The sequence below is a fragment of the Maylandia zebra genome, linkage group LG3, assembly GCF_041146795.1.
Source record: "Maylandia zebra isolate NMK-2024a linkage group LG3, Mzebra_GT3a, whole genome shotgun sequence".
Classification (NCBI taxonomy): domain Eukaryota; kingdom Metazoa; phylum Chordata; class Actinopteri; order Cichliformes; family Cichlidae; genus Maylandia; species Maylandia zebra.
The window spans coordinates 11866335-11888351 of record NC_135169.1 but is presented as its reverse complement, the minus strand read 5'-3'; the positions used below and the strand labels follow the sequence as shown (position 1 = coordinate 11888351).

General features: G+C 38.7%; 1 long non-coding RNA gene across 1 annotated transcript; it reads left to right on the top strand.

Moving 5' to 3' along the window:
• Positions 1 to 3834: 3834 nt before the first annotated feature.
• Positions 3835 to 10137, top strand: LOC143414712 (uncharacterized). The gene is made up of 6 exons (XR_013095399.1): positions 3835 to 3936; positions 4038 to 4053; positions 4150 to 4241; positions 4360 to 4410; positions 4495 to 4551; positions 9290 to 10137. It is a non-coding gene; the product is annotated as an uncharacterized LOC143414712 (long non-coding RNA).
• The last annotated feature ends 11880 nt before the right edge of the window (positions 10138 to 22017 follow it).

Sequence of the window (22017 nt, the reverse complement as noted above, 5' to 3'; positions counted from 1 at the left end):
AGCGTGGAATTCAAAGCTTGGATTTAAAATGAAAAACTGTAATTATCAGGGGCTATGCTTGTGTAATTGTCACCAGTTCTTTTTGTGTATTTTGGTTTGAGGTTTGTGCAGATTTTCAGGAAAGATGTTTGGCCTCATGCGCACCAGATGCTGCACCTTTATTCAGGTCATAGAAGCTGAACCAAAGACCAGAAAATGGCCTCAAATTATTACAGACACATTACTACAGTAATCTTTCTCATTACAAAGTTTTGCTCTCAGGAAGACTCGGGTGGATGGAAAACAAATCTTTTGCATTCCATCTACTGTATCACATGCAAAGTTGCAAAGAAAGCTTTCACATGAGTCTCTACAGTCCTGAAAAAACTAAGCACACCTCATGATTCAGTAGCTTGTAAAACCTCCTTTAACAGCAACGACTTGAAGTAATCTTTTTTTTTTTTATCAGTCTGTCTCATCATTGTGGAGAAATTTTGATCTAGTCTTCTTTACAGCATTGCTTCTAAGTGGCTAAATATAATAATATCATTAGAGCGTATCCATTTACTCAGAGTCACTGACTGAAAAGCTTCAGATCTGTGTAGGTATGATTGATTGTTTTTATTCATTTTTAATGAATCGTGTGCATGTTTATATATTTTTCCTCCTTTTTCATATCTGCAGATAAACCCAGGGCCACACTGACAGCAGGAACAACAATCATACCAGTAGGGGGCAGTGTGACACTGACCTGCTCTGTGCAGAGCTCTGATGGATGGAAATATGAGTGGTTCAGACGAACCCAAAGAACCTCTGAAGGTAAAATCAGAGGTCAACAAAACAGAGATATCAGAGTATCTCAAGGAGGAATCTACAGCTGCAGAGGAACAAGAGGAAACCCAGTTTACTACACTGATAGAAGTGATGATGTCACCATTGAGATAACCTGTGAGTTCAGTAATTTAGTTTGAAATATACATTCAGTCATGATCATCAAACATACAATGTGAAGTTTTCTGTGTTGATTTCATGTTTCTGTTTGTATCTCAACTGTTAATATGTGTGAACAGTTTCCAATAAAGTTGTTGTAAAACAACAACCCAACTGGCCTCAGATATTCAGAGGTGAGACGATCACTCTGACATGTGAGGTGCAGGAAGGAGGTGAAACCACTGAGTGGGAGTATGAATGGAGACGACCCAGGACACCCACACAGTGGACACACAATAATGATGTGACATTCAGAGTTTCTGAGTCCAGCAGTGGAGACTACATGTGTAAGAGTCGACGCAGAGATGACTCATATTCTTCAACAGAGTGGAGTGAAGCCTTCACATTGTCAGCATCAAGTAAGTCATGTTTGTTGTGTGATCTCCATTTGACAAATGTCATAATGGTCAGCACAGGATGAATTCAATGGTCTACAAAGCATGTTACATTGTTAGTCAGACAAAGAGCTGCAGCTGATAGTAGCCTCATTGTAGACAGTTTGTCACCACTTTGTGTCATGAACTTTCAGCTGGTATAGAGACGCCAATGCTGACCTGCTGCTCCACCACCTGAGGACAAGAATGATATAAACAGGATAAATAAATAACATATTCAAACGTCTTGATGCATTCTCAATCATCCAGGGAAGTAAATCTCCAAAAGTTGATTCTGTTCATCTGGATGTAGCGTTTTGTGGGAGAAACGTTTTGTCACTCATCCAAGTGACTTCTTCAGTCTCAGCTGACTGCAGGTTTCCTCAATCTTATAAACAGTATGTTTGCAGAATGACTGAAACCCGCCCACTGAAGGAACAATGGGCTGGGAGGTCAGTTCCTTAATCAGAATTATGCAAATTCTCAGGACCATTGATCAACAACCACTGGCCAAAACCCATTGATCAAAAACCACGAGTACCATTCACAGAGAGTTGGGGAATGGCTGCAATCACAGCATTGTAAGATGGTGAAAGATGTACCCTTAGGCCCGCTCCTCGATTCAGAGATGGTCTTTCCCTTTTCACGTAAATGGCGTCCTTGACTCCGCGCTCAAACCAGCGTTCTTCCCTGTCCAGGATGTGTACATCCTCATCCTTGAAAGAGTGTCCACTGGCCTGTAGGTGTAAACGTTTCTCCCATAAAAAGATACGTCCAGATGAACAGAATCAGCTTTTGGAGAATATATTAAAACAAATAACAATTGATGTACAATTTCCATAAAAACAAATAATAAAAGTAATTCTGAACTATCATCTGATCAAATACTGCCATCTTTTAAAATAAATAAACACACACAGACATACCTCCAAAAATAATGGTACTGTTTCTATGATTAACATTCTCATAACTCTGAGTCACTTCCACTCACCTTTAGCAGGAGGCTGATTGAGATTGATCCCTTTAAACTCCCAGGTCCTAAAGAGGGACCAGCTTATTAATCAATCTTCAAGTACTTTTTAAATACAACAAAGACAATATAAAACTTTCACAGCTTCGATCAAAACGATTGTACAGTTAGTATCTCTTCAAGATCACCAAGATTTGGTGATGTTCACCATTTACATCTAGTTATTTAAACGGTTTTGATTCAGTCATTTACTTTTTTTTTGCCTGTCCCATTTCTTTAGCCGTCAGAATTGATGCCTGAAGGCCAACACAGATACCCAACAGATTTACTTTACCAAATGGATCATCGAGGTCTTGCCGTATTGGTCCATTTGTTGTTATTATTTTATTTTATTTTACTTTTGGTTGTTACAGATGGGACAGACATTGCTGGGGGATAGGAAAGGGAGAAAGAAAGATGAAGGAAAACAAAAGCAGAGGGGAAGAGAGACAGTGAAAAATCTCCCAGATCACCTGTTGAGAGAAAAACAGAGAAAACAAGCAAAAAAAGAAAAGAAAAAAAGATCAACATAATAAACACAATATGATTGCATTAATCTAGCCAAGTGTAAATAACAGTAAATGCTAAATATTGGATGTTGTTGTGCAGCACGCAGGAGGCAGGACTGACAGCGCACAATGTGCTTTGAGGTAGCAGCCAAGGAAGATGTAGTTTGTGTCTATGAACAGTGAACATCCGTATGTACACGATTCAGTCATTGACTTTTGTTCTTTTTCTAAACTGAACTGCAGATAAACCAAAGGCCAAACTGAGAGCTGATAACACAGCTGTTCCAGTAGGGGGCAGTGTGACCCTGACCTGCTCTGTGAACCCATCATCATCATCTGGATGGAAATACTACTGGTACAGAGATGAGAAATCCTCTGAAGCCCTGACCACACAAGATGCAGTTTTCCACTCAAATGGACAAATCAGTGTCTCACAGGAAGGACTCTACAGGTGCAGAGGAGGAAGAGGAAACCCAGTTTACTACACAGAGGACAGCCAAGAAGTTCACATTAACACAACTGGTGAGTTTGGATTCAGCAACAATATTGAATAGATTGATGATTGAGGATTACTATGAAGGTCAAACAGCATTATATCTCATGGTAACCTCTTTGGCATTGTAAAAATGTTCTTATTGGAAATGGTTGAACATGAATAGTCATGTAAAATGTGGAGTCTAGAGAATCAGTGTCAGGAATGTGATCCAAGGAGGGGAGACTAGGTGGGATTATGAATGTGAAACAATCATTTTCAGCAAATCTCCAAATCAACATAAATTCACAATTAGTTCTGTAACAATTCTACAAGTAACACTGCAAGTAGTGCAGAACAGGAGTCACAACATCAAACCACAGAGCAGAGTCATGCTGACAGTTTCTGACAGGAAACAGAAAATCTCAATGTAAACATCAGTTTTTGTTTCTTTATATTAAGATTTCAGATCCAAAATCTGACATTTTCTAGTTTCAGCTTTTGGATGTGAAAGAAGTTCATTTATCGTTCCGTTCATCATCGGACTTGTTAGTGGAATTATTGTCGTGCTGCTGCTGATGTGTTGCTATAAACAGATAAAGGGTGAGAGACTTTCTGATTGACTTTTTAAAGGAAAAATAATTTATTTTAATGCTGTGACACTTTTAAACAAACTGATGTAATAATCTTTGTGCTTTTTACAGAACCCTGTTGTAACAGGTTGGTGCAGCAGTTTAGTTTCATTTATATAACTTCAAATGAAACTAACTTTGAATTATTCCTCATTAAACTTACATTTTTTGCTGCATGTTTCAGTCTCACTCAGTCTCAGAGCACAAATCAAAGCTCTGCTTCACAACAAACAGCCAACCAGAATGAAACTCAGGTTTACTCCTCTCTTCTTCATTGTGAGGCTAGAAATTATTACTTTTTTCTTTCTCTTTAGAAAAAAAAAACATATTTTATTAAACAAAAAACAAAAATAAATAATATATTTTTTTCTTTCATATTTTCAATGACTTGTAGGTGATCTTTCAGTCTATGAATCAATCAGAGGCTCTGGAAACACTGGAAGTGGTACAAACAGTATAAACTTTGATAATAGCAGAGCTGTAAGAAATGTAAATATTTGATCTGACTGATCAAACTTCATTATTTCAGCAGATGAATACAACAACATCACATCTGGATTTCAGCTTGAAGGTCTTGATAAAAGGAGTGAGTACAAGAAACATGAAATGTAATAATTGGTCGAATGTTTTTGTAACTTGTGTAATTTTAGAGGAAGACAGTCTCCATGTTATTAAACACAATAATCCATCATCACAACAGGCAGACATGATGGCACAGAGGAGAGCTCTGACTACAATAATGTGAATCCTGAATCAGCCTCACGTACAAATGTGAACTCTACAGACACCGAATCATTAGTAATCAGATTACATGTGCAGTAAAATGTGTGACATCATTGCTAAAGTTTCAAAGTTTTGTGGAGCTGATGAGCAGAATCACGACTGGTTTTAGTTATGTTGTGTTTCTGTTGTCGTGTCTGAATAAAATAGCGAGCCTCTTAAATTTGCAGTTCTGTGTGATTAAAGAATGAAAGTGTAAAACAGGGGTGTCCAAACTCCGGCCCGCGGGCCAACTGCGGCCCGCGATCCATTTTTAATTGGCCCGCAAGTAGTTTTATAAATAGAATAGAATATGGCCGCACTTCAACTTTTGCTTGAGTGTATTGCACTTCTTAGTTTTAACATCAGGGGGAGCTACTGCTGATCAAGGCAGTTGCTTCACCAAAAAGGACAATCACAGAAGAAATTTATCCCAAGTTACTAAACGTGGCAGAACCAAAGAAGCGAAAGGTAGAAAGTGAGTGCAGAAAATTTCAGACACGGTGGGGGAATGAATATTTCTTCAAAGAATTCAAGGGGACGTGTGTCTGTTTGATCTGCACTGAAACTGTGGCAGTTATGAAAGAGTATAATGTACCACGTCATTATGAAATCAAACATCAGGCCTATGCATCCTACACTGGTGCTGAGCGAGAGCAGAAGTTAAAGCAAAGGGTAGCTCTCCTGCAGGGTCAGCAACAGTATTTTTTTCGTGCTCAAAAGGTCCAGGAAAAGGCTCCAATAGCCAGCTATGAGGTCGCTCAACTCATCGCAAGACATGGCAAGCCTTTTTCAGATGGAGACCTCATAAAATACGGCCTCGTTAAAGTCACCAAAATAATGTGTCCGGTGTTCCAGATCTACTGGCGTTTAGATCAACTGGTGTTGGTCGAACAGATGTGTGGCAGACTTGCGTTTCAGGAGCTGCTACCGACAAACCAGCAAAAAAACGCCAAATGTGTCATCTGTGACACTTGTGAGGTTGTCTCAAACACACTCCGTCAGTCTTGATGCTGTTGAACAACAAAATGTTTAAAAATGTGGCGAGTTTACCTGGTGATATCCTCATGCGCGACGCAATCGCGAAAACAGCAAACAATTAACACCACGCCGATGTTGTTCACGGGACAGCAAGAGTAAACGATCGGGAGACTCTTGTCGTCGTTATCGTTCCCCTCGCACGGTTTATTTCTCCGGTTTCAGCGTTTTTGCTTCACAACTACAGCGAGCAGTTTACTTTGTGCACTAACATGGAGTCGAGTCAACCAGCGCCACCTCTGGCCAAGTGCCACAGCCTACAGCCAGATCAACTTGTGACACACATCTGCACTACGTTTGAATTCATTTCATGCACAACACATTTGTACCTTTCAATTGTGTCTGTTTGTGCGTCATGCAAATAAACCTTTGAAAAGAATGAAATGACACTAATATTTCACTAGTGTTGTAACATCACATGTCGTTAGCGTAGTCTGCCTGTGTCTTTTCTCTGCAAACAAACATTTTAGAGTTGGTTGTTATATACAGTCTGTATAAGTGTGGTTAATCTAATAAACATTTGTAAGGAGATGGCAGTTACTGTACAGCGGGTGATTAGTAATAAACAGTCAGACAATGACTCTGACAATCTCATTCAGTCTTGCAGATCGAATGCACCTTCTGTGGAAAGTGGTACCACACAGTGTGTGTGGACTTCCCCTGTGCAGAAGGTGACTACAAATGTTGTGGGTGCTAAATAAACAGAAAAAAGTGATCCCTGTTGTCTTTGCTTACTGATTGTTTTTAGTGTTGACAATCCACATTGCTGGCATTGCATCTTTCAACATGTTTGTGGGTAGATCTGGATGTACCAGGGGTAAGTGCAGCCACTCAGCCTCTACTCAATGTCATCATAGCAGCAGGTGTAGATGTGTCACAAGTTAATCTAGTAGTAGGCTGTGGCACTTGGCCACAGGTGGCAGCAGTGGACTGACCTCCATTTGAAACTGCTCCAGCTGCTGTGTGATAGTGGATCTGCTACAAATTGAAGATCATAAGCAAGTTTTGGAAATGAACCCTTGTATTATGTTGAAGAACAAACAATTGACATTGATTTTGTTGCGGGTCATTTAGATCTGTACTGTGTAAATCCACTCAGAATTATCCAAAAACTGCAATAAAATAATAGCAACTTTATTTCCCATCAGATAAACATGTAGAACACAGACATACAACAGTTAGACTTTCCATAACTATTTTAGGAACAATTTGGTTTTTCGTTCTTACAAACACGTCTTTTGAACTTGCCCAACGTTCTCAGTTTTTCAATGCTCAACATTTTCAATTTTGTCCACATGATGGACAGAATGTAACTGTGTGCTTTCTGCAGATGTATTTCTTGCATTTCTCACAAAAGGTGCTTGTTTTCAAACAGGAATCTTCCTAACTAAGATTTAAAACAAAAGATTTCTACGTCTCCTCCAGTCTCACAAACAGATGACAAACCAATCGACACACCTGAGTCACTGACTTTCTTAAATCCACTCACTCTCACTGGCTCTGTTTATTACGAATCACTGTGTAACTGCTGTGAATTCACAGTAACTGCCATCTCCTTACAAATGTTCATTAGATTAACCACACTTATACAGACTGTATATAACTCCAGCCATGTTGATGGATTGCCTATATTGGCTGGAAATATTAATTTCCAGGGAAAAGACACAGGCAGACTCTGCTTACAGGATGTGATGTGACAACACTAATGAACTATTGATGTGTCATATTTGTCCAAGGCATATTTCATTGTTATGGAAAAAGAGAATATTAAAATCATGATGACCAATTGGAGTGGTGATTTCTATGACTTTGTGTATATAATTTGGAATTTTGTACAAATGTAGGCCAATAAGGAATATATGATATCATTTCATTCTTTTCAAAGGTTTATTTGCATGACGGACAAACAGACACAATTGAAAGGTACAAATGTGTTGTGCAAGAAACGAAATCAAACGTGCTGCAGATGTGTGCCACAAGTTGATCTGGCTGTAGGCTGTGGCACTTGGCCAGAGGTGGCGCTGGTTGACTCGACTCCAGGTTAGTGCACAAAGTAAACTGCTCGCTGTAGTTGTGAAGCAAAAACGCTGAAACCGGAGAAATAAACCGTGCGAGGGGAACGGTAACGACGACAAGAGTCTCCCGATCGTTTACTCTTGCTGTCCCGTGAACAACATCGGCGTGGTGTTAATTGTTTGCTGTTTTCGCGATCGCGTCGCGCATGAGGATATCACCAGGTAAACTCGCCACATTTTTAAACATTTTGTTGTTCAACAGCATCAAGACTGACGGAGTGTGTTTGAGATAACCTCACAAGTGTCACAGATGACACATTTGGCGTTTTTTGCTGGTTTGTCGGTAGCAGCTCCTGAAACGCAAGTCTGCCACACATCTGTTCGACCAACGCCAGTTGATCTAAACGCCAGTAGATCTGGAACACCGGAAAAAGTGCAGGTCTTCAACAACGTCAGCGTGTCCAGAAATCCAGTTGTGCGACGCATTGAAGACTTGTCAGCCAACATTAAACTGCAACTGTCTGATAAAGCTGTGCTTTTGATTTTTACTCCATCGCATGCGATGAGAGCACCGATGCCACAGACACCGCACAGCTGCTAATTGTTTTGCGGGGAGTGGACGAGAGCACGAGCACTTTAGGTGAGTAAAAAATATATTCCACAGTAAATTCCACAGTTAATAAGCATCCATGTGCAGGTACACATGCTTCATATATCAATAATGCGCATCAATTCTGTCACTACCCTGCTTTTGCGCACCACTTTCTTATATGCGTTTTTCTTGTTAACACACAGAGTACACACCGCTGTGCACAGCGCACACACACGCGAAGTCAGCTGATCTCATCTGATGCAGATCTCCTCCTTGATCAAGTGACATTTGTCCGGATTTTTGCCACGAGTGGCGATCAGCACCGCAGCTGGATGGCCTGATTTACATACCCAGCGCAGCTGATACTCACCAGAATAATTTACTAAAATTATATGCACTCCTGTTATTAAGTCCAGTTCAGTCTGTTAATGTTGATAATCGTCTCAAACAGACGATAATAGATGTTTTGCTAAGCCTAATAACTTAAATAACAAACTTGAAATTTACCCATCCCATTTTCCACTTTATTGTTTTTTCTCTGTGCTGTAAATCTTCTGTCTAAGAAGAAATCTGAGGCTGCTGTTCTGAGAATGAGCTACCAAAGCTTTTTCTGAATAAATCAATAAAGATCCATTTATGGAAAGCTGTGATGAAGGCAGTTTTGTCTATAATTATATTCAACAATATAACATATTCGACCACTTTTAAGTGATTTTTCTAACTATACACTAAAGTTAAGGTTATATACCTAATTTCTAGTAAGTGGCCCAGCCCCTCCTATATTTTTATGTATGTGGCCCTCAGTGAAAAAAGTTTGGACACCCCTGGTGTAAAAGGTCAGAAAGCATCATCATATCTTTGGCACCATTTTTTCTTTGTTTTTCACTTTTGACGTCGTATTTGTTCTGATTTTGTTTCAGGTCCATAAAAAGATTATTTCAACAAAACTCAAGACTCACGAACAACATCAGCAACAAAATCCAACTCAGAACATTTTGACAACATTTAGAGAACTGCCAGCATCCAGATCAACAGCAGTTATATTAAACAATGACATGCTGTTGGTTTAATGTCAGCACTGGAAGACTGATAATATGGTTCATCTTTGTATTCAAATCTTATTGTGTTTATTTCTGTTGTAATAAGTGGAGGTTGGATGGTGTTGGACATTGTTTCCATCATGACACAATTTCATGATTTGGTTCTATGAGTTTGATTCAGTCTCTCTCTTTTTTTTAATCTCTTTAAGATGTTCACTCACTTCCTGCTTAATTTTACGTTATCTTTAAAGCTTACTGTATGGAGATGTTTATTGCATAGTTTTCATGTCAGTAACAAAAAAATACTAAGAATTATGTTAATATACATTACTTGTTTCCAAATTGTGATGCATAAAAACTAGTCAACGTTCAGATTTTACAATGTGATTCATGTCACAGAGAAACAGATAAAAATCAAAATGATTGCTTGTTGTTGATTGTTGTGCTTTAAAAAATAGTCAAAATAATATCACAACACTTCTTTATTCCTCTCAGTGACCTGTGATGCTTATATGTGTATAAAAATGTTGTTTCTAACTGTCTGCTATATGATATTTATTAATCAGCTGAAAATGACTCGTGATTTCTGTCTGAGCCCCCAGAAAAGAGAAAATGCAGCCTGTGGTTGAAGAAAAAAATGTTGTGTTCAGTAAATGACTTGTTTTAGCAAAGAGGCAACAAGAAATGCAGACAATAACAGCACAGTGGTGTTGTCTTGACAACTACATGCTGATATCATCAAACATAAATATAAAAAATTTCCTTAGTTGAAGGGATAAAAAGTGTCAGGTGTGCCTTTGTAGCACTGCACTTGTTCTCTGTGTGGACTGCACATTTTTATATGATCTACCTGCGCTGGGAAAAATACCACACTGTGAGAACTGATGAAAACTCTCCTTTAGAAAAGTATTAGGCAAAAATTGTGATTGCTACAGTGCTGAACGTGACAGGCAAAAAAACAAACAAAAAAAAAACCATAACAAAAAACAGTCCTGTGACAGACCCCCCCCCCCCCCTGTTTTTTTTAGAAAAGTATCATAAGCTTGCCTATAAAAGTGTCAGAAATCATACTATAAGTGAATGCTTTTTTTCCCAGAAAAACCTCAGCTTTCAATATCTAGCAGTCATTACATTTCATTGTATTCGTATGACAGTGGAACAGCAGTGGGGGAAAACAGACTCTGTTTTTTCAGATTTAGAGTTAAATGGAAACAGATTTAACATGAACAGAATGTAATACAACATCAGCTTTAAATATGAACTACACTGTTCCAAAAAATAGTAATGTCAAAGTATCTTACTGTATATTTTACTGTTTTGTACTGTCTTTCTAGAATATCATGAAATTTACATAAGTAGACTGTGATTTTACATGTCAAAGGTAAAATAACATAACATCACTGTAAATATAGTAAAACACAATTTACTTGTTTTTTAAATATATTTTTTTGTACATATGCATATTTAGATTGTAAAAATACATTCAGAAATGTATCATGATTTCACAAATATTTGTCTCTTATGTGAGAGAATGATCTCTTAAATTCAAGTGTAATACTATGGAAAAATATATAAAATGATCAAAAATTAATGAGAATAATCAATAATTAAAGGAGTAATTGAATTATAATTTTGCTGAAAATTTAAAGTCATCTAGGTCTGATTCAATAATTCAGAGGTAACAAGTGAAAATATAATTAATAGGAATAAAAACTAAAAAAAACATAAAACATTGCACGGCCACACTGTGCTAATTATATATTTTTAAAAATAAATGTAGAGGTAGGAATTGCAATTAATATAAATCTCAAAAGTATTCACAACATTCCTGAACAGAAATAGGCCTCTGCACCTGGGGTGAGGGTGTGGCCATGAAAACAGTGTGACATGCCATTGGATGTTGGGACACATAATAACATGACGCTAAGCATCGGCCAATGAATGTGAACTAACAACCACAAGGTCGTGGGTATGGCTGCACTGTAGGAAAACACCGTAATATAAAAGTATTTTACTGTGCATTTTACAGTTTTGTTCTGTTCTTCTAGAATATCATTAAAGCTACGTAAATAGACTTTGACTTCACATTTTGAATGTAAATTATCGTTAAATCACTGTAATGTAATAAAACATAATTTTCACGATTATTAAATGTATCTGTCTGTACATATGCATATTTAGATTGTTAAAATACATTCACAAATGTATCATGGTTTCACAAATATCTGTCTGTTATTTGAAAGATTGAACTGTTGAATTCAAATGTAATGCTATGGAAAAGTATATAACATGATTCCTATAAGCTTGTGTTACATCACATAAGTATTATTATCATTGCTATTTAGGGTGATCGTGGCTCAAGAGTTGGCAGTTTGCCTTGTGATCAGAAGGTTGCCGTTTCGATCCCTGGCTCGGACACTCTCGGTATTGTGTCCGTGGTCAAGACTCTTCACCTACAGCCTACTGGTGATGGCCAGAGGGGCCAATGGTGCGATATGGCAGCCTTGCCTCTGTCAGTCTGTCCCAGGGCATACATTATTATTTAAACCAACTGTTAACTGTATATTTCTGTACATTTACGTATTATGATCCCTATTGCCACATTCATTGACCTTGTTTATAGGTAATTTCATTGTTTGATCATGTAAAAATGTTCCTAATTTGATGTCTAAAAGCACTTGGAAAAGGCAGAATCCCATGTAAAATTAGCGCAACAAACTCTATTTTCATTACTGAAAATAACTGTATTTTCATGAGAAAGTTATTTTCTTTTATTTTATGGTAGTATTTTGGCACCCCAGCTGCCGGAATATTACCGTTTTTTTAAGATGTTTTTTTTAACAGTGTATACTAAATAAGTCCAAAAAAGTTTTTGAGCCTAGCCTACTCAATTTTTTATATATCCTCCCTTTTATATTGCAAATCTTCAGGCGTTTTGGGCAGAGGCAGAGGAAGACATTTGATACACCCGGGGCTTAGCCCTAAAGGATAGTATGCATGTGGGATTTTTTATTTTATTTTATTTTTTTTGGGGGGGGGGGGGGGGGGGAGGGGGGGGGGGTTGAAATGACTGAAAGATTAATAGGCTCTGTTTTGAGTTTTGTTCAAAAAAGAATGACTTCATATAGGGAAAAATATATATCAAATATGCAGGACACCTTAAACTAGTTTTTTAATTAAGCAGCTAGGCAGAACAAAGTCGGGGCTGTATCAAGACACGAGGACTAAACCCCAATTCAACCAGACCCAGAACTGATCCGGAATTAAAACAGGACTACAACAGTTCAAAATCAGGACTACTGAGGACTTAACCAAGACAGAACCAGAGTCAGAACTAGATGATAGTAGCACTAAAAATAATCATAGACCTGCACTACACTTATTTTTTAATTCTACCAAAGTACATTATTTAGATTGAGAAAAGTTTATATAATTATTTAGCCTTGTTGTGCAAACAAGCCTGTGTAACCGACCCAGTGTTTGGGACGGTAAAACAGATTAAATGTTCCTGCAAAACAGGGAAATGATGAGACAGAGACGACTGGTGAAGTTTCTCTTTGCCTCGCTTCTGCCATATTTATTTATACAATCACATGTATTTTCAATTTGCAGCACCAACATTCTCCATATGCAACAGAAATAAGAATACAACCGTCTGTATGTTCAAGCTGCGATACCACGATCTTTACATGGAAAACAAAAATACTTCATGTGTAGCGACCTTTAAATCATCTACTCAGCTATTCTCTCTGGATGACAATTCAAACAATATGAAATGCATGTTCAAATACATTTTTACCTCTATTTAACTTTTAACCCAAATACCTATGTATTCTGATTGTTTTAACCACCATACCAGTGCTTGGTCTTAAACCAATTTAGCTTAGTAGCTCACAAATACATGAAAGAGGCATGTGTATGCTGGCAGGCTTAGCTTTAGCTTTAACATTCTCAAAATCACTTTTTAGAACTAGTAAACAGTCATTCTTCACTGCCAACAACATATTAACATTCATATTCACAATATCAGGATACAACAGGGAGCTTATTCAGCTAAACGTCCTGAAATAAGTGCAAAATGAAACCAAAATGGTGCCCGCGGCTGGCTAGGCTTCGGCATTTTTCCAGTCCTTCTACTTTATAAAACGTAACAAATAACAGGGTTTACCCACTGATTTATACCCCCACATTTAGCTGTGTTTCTTATCAATATTTTACAATGTTTTAATATAGTTTTACCGCAAAACAGGGAAATGATGAGACAGAGGCTGTATCCCAATTCAGGGTCTGCAGCCTTAAAAGCCGCATTTTAAGGCCAATTACGTCACAGCGACGTGACGAAGGCTGTCCCAATTCAAAAGCTGCTCGAAATGCGGCCCTCAAATGCGTCCTTCATTTCACTGAATTTTAAGGATGTGGCTGTCACTACCCGATCCGTACCGGAAACCCGATTGGTACCCGGCATGCGCGAAAGGTGTCTACTTCCGGTCGAAGCGTTTTACGATAGTTACAGGTCAGAGTATCTGTTAAGATGTTAAGAATAATAAGTATCTCTTAAAATGTTTGCAATAATCAATCATTTCAATATAATGTAGACAAAAACGAAAAATAAAAAGATAGTTATGGATCAGGACTCACCGATCCTTACTGCGCATGTGCAAAGTCGGACCGTACAAATCGGGTCTACCCGATCCGTACCGCGCATGTGCAGGGGTTTTCTTCTTCTTCTGTTCGTTTAATGGCAGTTTACTCCCCAGTGTACGAGGATACTGCCACCTGCTGACCGAGCGAATGAACCCTATTGTAAACCGAATTAGCATCATTACAAACGTGTGTTAAATTTGATTTAGTGATAGTTGAGTGTGTTTAATGCTTGTCTGTGTGGAGAGGATTGATTGGAATAGTGATGATGATGTCCGCTATCACTGTCAATTGTCAGTAAACACTTCATCTGGCTGATGAATCTTCACGTGACATGTTACAAAGTCTGTATTACTAACTCTGTAATTAGGCGCCATTCTTCTTATTTTACGGTGCTGTTGTTCAATCAGGGAACGCTCTCTGTTGAGGAGAAAAGCATAAATTTGTTTATATATGAATTATCCATTGTTTAAATGTCCCGGTAGTCGAAAAGGAGGCAGAGCTGTTGAGAAATGCTAGGAGATAACTGGGCGCTAACCGTATCATTCAAATATATTGAATGTGGCAATGTTGGCAAAGAGAGGAAGTGACGTAAGATTTGCGCATGCGGGGTACCGATCGGGTTTCCGGTACGGATCGGGTAGCGCATCCTTCGGAGGACCCGGCCTTTGCGGTCTACGTGGGCCGGGTCCTTCGAAGACCGAAGAGAAGGCCGGAAGTGCGAGGCTGTGAAATGGGACGGTCTAGCCTTCAGATTTGCGTCACCGGTGTGTCGGTGGAGTTTAATAAACTCGGTCGTCTGCTCCTTGCTATCTAAACTATAACAGGACACTGGCGTAAATTGTCGATCGTCACACACTTCTGTTTAATCAGTTTTCTGTTTGACGTTTATTCAGCTGTGTGAAAACAAAGGAGGAACCCACCCGATGGATTAATAAAGTTTTATTTAATCTAATAACTTTGATCTCAGCCAAACCGATTTACTCCGGAACAAATAAAACACTGGAAAAGGGTAAAAAAATTACGTTTTTAAGTTATCCGAGTGACTTGTATCATGTTTAACCTGAGTAGCGAAAGAGTGGGGGTTTGAAAACGATGAAGCCGGGAGTCCGCTGCTCTTGCCGGCTCGAGTGACCATTGAACCCCCGGCTTGCTATCGAGCTGGTGGGTAACAGACGTCTCCGAAAACGTCGGCACACTTTTGCAAATATGCGATGTCTTGATAAACCGAGCAGATATTTGAAGTTTACACAGCTACTTTCTCGCCTGAAAATATGTTAAAAGTGTATTTTGTGACCCAGAAAGATTAATAACACTAATTTTAAAACTCAGCAGCGGCCGCCATTGTTGGCAGCTTAAATTTGGCTGGGCCGCACTATGAATTCTGGGATATGGTGGGCCACGAAGGACACACCCGACCCATCCTTCAAATTTGGGGAAATGAAGGACGCATTTGTCGGCTGCATTTGAAGGAGTCGACGAATTGGGACAGCCTTCATCGCCTGGCTGTGACGTAATCGGCCTTCAAATGCGGCCTCCGGAGGATGCAGCCGACGTTTTGGGACACTGGCAGTGTAGACTTCGTGGCCCAGCATATCCCAGAATGCATAGCGCGGCGGTGGGTGTGGATAATTTTGCCGGGAAAAAAAACGGCGGAAGAGGGGCGGCCAAAAAGTAAACTTTTAAAAGTAAGTACTGAATATTATGTTACTTATTTATGTGCGAATGTTTAATAACGAAGAACATTAAAACATTACTGTTGGCCACATGTCGGCAAAGTTATGTGATATTAGTGATGTTTGTAGTAACTTGGTTTTAAAGCCTTTACTTTAAAATATACGCCGTTCAATAGTTGACGTTAATCTTACAGAGAATGTGATGATTTTATGGATATTTAAAGTAAGCACTGAGACAAATTTAGCAATGCCAACATATTAAAAGAACAATATTTGTCTCTCATATATATAACACAGTTATATATACAGTGTCAAAGAAACTTGTCTTTGAGTGAAGATTTAAGGTGACAGGAAATATAAATAATATAAATAAATGCAGCTTGAATCTTTACTGAAGCTCAGTATTTGAAACAGAGTTCATTCACTGCTGTAATAACTAATAATGATTGAAATTATAACTTTAATATTGGCCATATTATATTTACATTACCAAAGTGAGATGACTTTAGTCTCATGAACAACATTAGGTAATTATTATTTACTTGCTAATCTTAAATGACTCTCTAAAGAAACAGCATTGTTGTTGTTCGGCTTTTCATTTCGCCATTTGTTGATTCACTTGAAGAGCAAGTAACGTAATATGGGTCAAGTGATCAGTTTGATATCAATCTTTCGTGATACACCGTCAAATTTACATTATTTGTACAGTACGAATGATTTTCTTTGGTACCTGGTCAAACTTCAGTTCTCCTCTGTCTGCCTGGTAGTGATGTGTTGGTCGCGAACGAAATGGCTCTTAGAGCCGGCTCTTCGACATTAACGACGCGAGCCGGCTCCTTATTGGCAGCCGTGTTCTCTCTATCTCTATCTCTCTCTGCACTTTTTCCGGTGTCACTCCGCACACGAGCCTTGTGCTTTGCGCTGGGAAGAGGGGGGAGGGGCAGTAGTTACACTCGCAGTAGCACAGGAACAGAGCGGGAAGGAAAGAGAGAGAAAGAGAGCCAGAGACAACAACGTCACATTAGAAAGGCATAGTAATCATCCACAACTATTTTCAGTTGCGGATGATAAAGGATTCAGAAATCATGCAGGCCCATATGACAGAGAATATGCATCTTTTTTTTGTTTTCATATTTTAATTTATATTTAATTGTGTTGTGGTTTGCAGTGTTTTGTGTTGTTTCACTTTAAATTTGTTTAAAAGGAAAGAGCTGAAAATTTAAATAGTTAAAAGTTGGAATGTGAATAATTGGTTTTTGTATTATATGATTTATTTATTACATTTTATGTGAAGTGAATAAATAAAAGTATATTTACGGTGGCCCCTACAGACAAAGTAAAAACTCCAAAACACGTACAAAAGACAATAGAAGTGCTCCAGGATGCTGGGAGCAGTGTTGAGCTTTTGTTACCTAGTGGTTATACAAGCCAGCAAGTACCAACGACCGGATTTGGTGTGTGGTAGTAACAGGTAAATGACCTTTTTTTTAAATTATTTGAATATATATGAGTGCTTGTGTATAAATACACAAACAATACACATATGTTTTCAATTGTGTAATTTAAGTGATCTAGGTAGCTCTGATTTGGAAGTTCAGTTAATGCTAAAAATGTGTTTTGGAGTTTGTACGTGTTTTGTCTCTAGGGGCCACAGCATATATTTATATATAAACATATATAAATAAAACCACTTCTTTTTTTTACTTTAGTAATTCCTTTTGTGCATAATTTTATATTATTGTTAATAATAAATTAATTAAAGCAACAAAACAACCTGAAGAGCCGGTTCGATGCCGAAAGAGCCGGTTCTCTAAAAAGAGCCGGAAATCCCATCACTACTGCCTGGCTGCGCTTCTCCAACAGCACACTCGCAGGCAGCAGCTCCCCCCGCCCCCTCGCTCAGTCGCTTAGTGTCTGAGCTCAGATCATACCGATATTAGGGGGGATTTACGCACAGTCGTAAATTCGCACAGTGTGCGCTATGTGCTTCGAATATTGTGTGTAGTTTTTGTTTTATACAGTTGTCAGCCGGGCATCTAACTAGGAAAAAATTACACTCCAAAAGACCCCGGGCTTCTGAAAAAACAACCCAGGCTTAAGCCCAGTAAGCCATCCCCCCGCTCCGCCACTGGTTTTGGGGCGTTGTCACTTCTCCACACCTAGCTCTCTGCTCCATGTGTCATCAATTCTTGCCTGTGATTGGACCGTCTTCGAATGTGCATTCTAATGATGCACTGTAAAGTTTCATAACGTTTGTCTTCTCATCTTTCAGTAACCGTTTCTCTCTAGCCCAACTGGTAGTTTGAGTCACCCTGGTAAAACCCAGGCGGAGTTGACTTTCCTGTGCTCAGACAGCAGTAGCTTTGTGCTACCGTAATACATCAAATATTCCTGAAAACCTCAGCTTATCTGCTTTTCTAAAGCGCATTTTCCACTGGCGGGCCCATGATAAATAGAGGTAAGTGTCAGTGTGGATATACAGATATAGTTCCCCTCCCATATTTCCCATGTCAGACTCTGAACACAGCTTCCAAGTACAATCGCTGGACTGTGTTTGCAGAGCTTACTTTATATTTTTACATGCCGTAGAGCCATTTTTGGGAGCATTTCAAGTTGCTATACATCAATACAACTGTTATAGCCCATATTTTAATAATATGTATGCATTACGTCCATAGTAACTACATAAATTGCAAAAAAGTGCAATAAACTACAAAGAAATTGAAAATTGTTTTTGGTTGTTTTACATATATTTCTATTGGAGAAATTTAAGAGGTTTATTCCCCAAAACTTAAAATACAAAAAAGTTGCAAAAAATAGTTTACAACAACAGGAAATTTATTTTGAGTGTCTTCATAATTTTATTTTTGAGATACACCAATTTTTATATACTGCAGGAAAAACGAAAAACAATCCTGTGATTCAAATTTGCAAAGAAAACAGCATGTGCATCAAAATAAACTATTTTAAGCAGTGCAATTTGAGTTCAAAGCATCCCAGCAACCATTCAGAAAAGCATAAAGTCATAAACTTTTAAAAAGCCTATGCTTTTAAGGCCTACAAGTAAAAAACTACATTTTCCGCGAAAATGACGTCACTTCCGGTTTCGAGAAGTGTTACGAATAGCTGATCGGATCGGTGTCGTGCCCGCGACACCGATCCGGGCATGACATCCGCGACACCGGTGTCGTGCCCGCTCCGACTGGCTTTAAAGGGTTAAACCATTTATAATTTGTTGTAGCTGTCATGGTCTCCCAGTCCTCCTGGTCAACCAACCCGTTGTTTCTCCTTACGAGTATAATAAACTCGATACTTTACTTGCTGTTTCGCTCCTGTATGCACTCCTGGCTGTCTTAAAGGTGATGAAAGTTCATTCAGAATTAGTGACACTGATGATGTACCTTAACTATTAAAAAGTATTGGTACGTATCAGCAATATAGTCCCTGTATTTACTTGGTATCAGACTGATACCCAATCTTGCATTATTGAACACGACTAACAAATAGTGATGTTAAATTCATTATACTGTTATTATTTCAGCACCATGGACAGCACACAAGGTGTTCGCTGCATGAGCTGTGCTCTCTAACACGTGACTGTTTGTAGTGGTGGACAAATTTAGCTGCATGCACATATAGCTCTCTCTCTCTCTCTCCCTCTCTCTCTCTCTGTGATAGGTTAAAAATTTTAATTACAAAATAATAATTTAATGTTGTACTGTTTCCCTTTCACTGGGTATATGTGTACTCTGTAGAGCACATCAGGTCACTGCAAATGTTTATGTATATTTGAATAAAGAAATCTTAAGAGAATCTGTCACCCTCTGTACCCACAATATTATATAAATATATTTTTCTTTCTGTAACTTAAGATTGACAGATCATTGTCATTCTCCACCTTTCCCATACAAAAGTATCTCTCAGATATAATCACTGGGTTGTTTTTGCAGCTAGTATTCAACATAGGACAGAATTTAAAAAAAAAAAAAAAAATGGTAAATGGCCTGTATTTGTATAGCGCTTTACTTGGTCCTTAAGGACCCCAAAGCGCTTTACACATCCAGTCATCCACACATTCACACACACAATCACACACTGGTGATGGCAAGCTACATTGTCACCACAGCCAACCTGGGGTGCACTGACAGAGGCGAGGCTGCCGGACACTGGCGCCACCAGTAGGCAATGGGTGAAGGGTCTTGCCCAAGGACACAACGACCGAGACTGTCCAAGCTGGGCTCGAACTGGCAACCTTCCGATTACAAGGCAAGCTCACACACACACAACAAAAAGGTGAATGATGATGTTTCAGAATAATATTAATTGACAGATGGCTCAACCTGCAGGCAATAGTACATATGACATGTGAGTCTAGTGGTTCAGGTCACCCTTTAATTCTTCTAATTAAAGAAGAATTAAAGGCATTTAATTATTTTTTAATTAAACACACACACACCCTTGTTTTTCTGAGCAGACTGTGATGACTGCATGTGTCTAAAAGACTGTTGTTGGTGTATTTTTATCTGCTGAAAATCGAAGGTGACAAAATCTGTGGCTGGTCCTCGAAGAAAAGAGAAAATGCAGCCTGTGGTTTCAGCCTGAAGTCTAACGTTTGTTTTCTTTAAAGTCAACACATGCCATAATCCACCACTTCTGGTCAATGATGGTCATTCACAGTGGACATAGATGGCCTCTTTCACTCCTCTTTCAAACTATTGGTCTTGTCACTTCAAAATGTGAACACTGGCACCTTTAAATGACTGATATTTCATATGATATTGGGAGCAAATTAAACCAAAATAAATAGTTTGAGATCATTTTCTGTGCATAATCCTGGAGAGTGAGTGAGTGTGGTGGCCAGAAAGTGAGAACAATACATTTTGGGAAGACAGCATTCATGTATGGCACAATAAATGTCTGTGGATGTTCAGAAACATTTGCTGATAAGATGACTCGAGATAAAATATTTCAGCTTTATGATGACCACACAAGACACTGCACAAATCACATAAAAGAATAAAAATAAATAATAATAAAACATAATTATGAGCTGGTAAAATATGTCACCTGACCTGAAACAACAGAAGGTAAGAAGCAAACACAAGAAGCAAGCCTGCATGTTTGCAGTGGACAGGAAATGTGAACACGTCACACAACTGCTGTGGTCAAAGCTACAGGAGCTGTTTGAGGTTTGTATAAAAGGAAAGGAAGCACAGAGAGGCCACAGTCAGAAGAAACACTCTGGTCTTATCTGTATTAAATGCAGCTTCTCTTTTTATTATTGATGTAAAGTCAAAGTGTTTGAGATCAGCTGAGGATCAGAGTGCAGCAGGGCTGGATGCAGTGGCGGAGCGGGGGTGGCTTACTGGGCTTAAGCCTGGGTTGTTTTTTCAGAAGCCCGGGGTCTTTTGGAGTGTAATTTTTTCCTAGTTAGATGCCTGGCTGACAACTGTATAAAACAAAAACTACACACAATATTCAAAGCACATAGTGCACACTGTGCGTAACTCCCCCCTAATATTGGTATGATCCGAGCTCAGACACTAAGCGACTGAGCGAGGGACGGGGGGAGCTGCTGTCACTTTATCTAAAAAGCAAAAACATAAACCAAAAAAACACAGGTGTACAGTGGAAGCCCACGCCCCAGTTTTACAGCAGGTCTCAGACAGTGTTGGTTAAGTAATTAGTTACTTGTTACTAATTACTTAACTTGGTCCCTTAGGGATTACTTAGGGATCACGTAACATTACTGATTACTCATTTTCAAAAGTAATTAGTTACTTATTACTTAGTTACTTTAAAAAAAACAGATACACAACCTGAGTGCGTTATAAACCGATAGACCTTTCAGCCCAGTTCTATTTTTTTTCCATAATTCATCATGTAAATTGAATCAAGTGGAAAAGTCTCTTGTCTTGCATAAAAAATAAAATTTCTTTGTGTTTACACTCACTCTTTCAAATCGATGAAAGTAAAACACAGCAAAAAATAAATAAGCCCAAAGATTAAGCAGCACTAAGTCCTGTGGCTCTTAAATCTAATTTCATCTATTTAGCAGGAGTGAAGCAGTAGTAGATCTGCAGTGGTCATGCCAGTGGGTGGATCCGAGGGTTTCTCTGTGAATTTCACATTCCCACATTAGTGTGCTCTGTGCTTGCTCGGATTTGAAGTTTAATTAGTCACTGTACAGGGTGTACAGGGTACGCTAATGCTTTTGTCATTTTTTACGGAATAAAACTTGAAGTAATGTAAGTACTTCGACACTTGAGATCTTGCAGTGAAAAGTTTCAG